The sequence below is a fragment of the Nicotiana tomentosiformis genome, chromosome 8, assembly GCF_000390325.3.
Source record: "Nicotiana tomentosiformis chromosome 8, ASM39032v3, whole genome shotgun sequence".
NCBI classification, from domain to species: Eukaryota; Viridiplantae; Streptophyta; class Magnoliopsida; order Solanales; family Solanaceae; genus Nicotiana; species Nicotiana tomentosiformis.
In genome coordinates, this window is record NC_090819.1 from 6,613,272 (window position 1) to 6,616,007 (window position 2,736).

The following is a 2,736-nucleotide window of genomic DNA, read 5'->3' on the forward strand; positions in this document are numbered from 1 at the left end:
TTAAAAATTATAGGATATTTATTAAAAACTACTAAACCTAGAAAAAATTGGTAATAAAGTCCTTATTATAGTGTACCTAGGAAAAGTTCCCTACTGATTTGCTAGTTAGGTACAAGTTTAGCGCATATGGTGTCTTCTTATTGGTTTGCTGGTTTTTAATTCAAGTTTGGCTTCAAGTAAAGATTAGCTTTATTTCATTGTTTTTAAAGGTTATCTTTTACGTCTTCAATATGAAATCTCTACCATTCTATGTAGATATCTTGGGTACAAGATAACAATATTGTTATACAGAAAGAAACTTCTGCAAAACTTAATAATTTTTGACATTTTTAACAGATAGATAACTGATATCACTCGAACCAAATAGGAATATTGGTAAGAACTGAGTAACAATGAAATGAGCTAAATATGAGATATTAACGTAGTTTGTTCCAATATGATACAATAAAATACAAAAAAGAAGGATCAAAATAAAAATACAACAACTAAAAGAAAGTTGGAAATAACATAGCGTTCCTAATAGAAAATGATTAGTCCTTTAGAAAATTAAGGTTATTCAAAATTTTTTTTACTTAAAGAAGTCTTGCTCCAACCGTCCGAAACTCGATTTCATTTGTGTCTTGTGTGATTTTAAGAAATCAAAGACCATGAAAGAAAATCAAATGATTTTTTTGCCTCAACCTTGAGGACAAAGTTACCTGATATTGTGACGATATAAAGTAGCATATATTCACTGAAATAATCAATATCCGTGCTAATTGATCTGAACACCATTGTAATAATATTTTTAAATAAAAAAAAAAGCATGAATTGTAGAAAGAGCATAAGATTGACTGCTTTTAGATATGCTATTTAAACTTTAGTCAATTTTTAAAACCTATTTACAGTTTAACCAGATTTAGAAAACCTCGGACTGCTCCTCTTTCTCCTCCTCATTTGGACCTTTGGATCTAAAATTTTGAATGCCAGAACCTAACTTCAAACCAGGTATGAAACTTGAGTTTAACAGTTCAAACTTTAGACCCCTAAGGTCTGGATTTTGAACTAAAACCCGTGACACGAGGTTTGAACTTTTGATTATGAAGCGGCTAAATTTTAAATACTTTGTAAATCTCAGCTATGTCTTAAATAGAGACCCAAAAAGCAGCTATTTGTGCACAAAATTTTATGTAACTATTAGAATACTTCCCGAATGTCTGCAAATAATTGTGTGCCCAATATAAAACAGAGATACGTTGTTATGAAAATAGTTATATTGTAGATATCCATTTATTACTCCGCTATAGATAATCTTCGAGAAGATTATTTATTTGGTATTCTATTGAAGTTTATCTACAAGCAGCTGATGCATGCAGGTTGAAAGCAACTCAATGAAATGATTTGCAGCAGCTTCTTATTAAACAGGCAGGTTGCAAGCAGCTCATCCAGACAGCTTACAAGTAGCTCAAGAAAAGCCTCACAGCTGCTTCCTGAAAAGCCTCGCAGCTACTTCCTTTCTTCTATAAATAGATGAGTTTTCAGTTCATTATGTACAACAGTTTGAAGTTGAATAATATATCAATCTCTCTCTATACTTGTCTCCGGTTTCTTTACTTTACAGTCTTTATTTTATAACACGTTATCAGCACGAGACTCTGACATCTTGAGCTCTTTATTTGAGTTTAATTTCTTGTGCATGAAGCAACTCACAACCACAGAGAAGGTGACAATCTTATGTTCGTGGTTAGATCTTGTTCATTCCGAGCATCATAAGGCAGATTATATCCTTGAGATGTGTTCATGGCGCTCTTACCTCCGTGGTTAGATCTTATTCATTCTGAGCATCATAGGACAGATTATATCCTTGAGGTGTGTTCATGACGCTCTTACCTCTGTGATTAGATCTTGTTCATTCCTAGCATCATAAGGCAGATTATATCCTTGAGGTGGTAAGTTTTTCTTCTTGGCAGTAGTGATGTAGATATCACTTACATCTGGAGTGGCCAAATTTGCATAATTTAATTTGAGCCTTTTGCTTATATTTTAATATCTTTAGCATCGCTTGCTTGGTTATATGTTACGTATACAGTACCTATTTTGGTATTTGTTTTCATCCTTATTATCTTAATAAAGGATTACAAAGTGGATAACATTTTTAGATCCACTTAAACTCCAGCAGAGTTTGCAAGAAATATACAACCACCAGAAATGGTTATGTTTAGTATATCTCATTGTAACTAAATTTTGTTAACCACCAGAAGTAGTATATGCCTATGACCACCAGAAGTGATAATTTGGGCTTTCTATGGTTACAATTAAAGATAAACTAGAGAAATATTCTTTATATTACATGCACACCTTGATATGCTCCTGAAGTAGTAAATATTTTAAAAGAGGTTGAAGCATCACAATTTGATGTGATTAATGCACGTTTAGATAATTATGTTCGATTTCCTGAAGGATGAGAATTTTTGATAAATATTAATCCATTCCCTGAAGTGAATGTGATAATATTAATAAAACCGTAAATATGAATGCGCTCTTGATGTAAATATATTACAATTTACCTCTAGAAGAGTTAATATGATTAAGAGAATATATATAATATTTTGTATTTTAAATTTGCTCCTGAAGAAGTAACACAATTGAAATTTCCTCCTGAAGTAGAAAAATATTTTGAAGCAGTGTCTTTCTGTGCTTAAATAAAATAATGAGTTATTCAAAGTTATTTTTCAAGCACATTTTCATTCCCTGAAG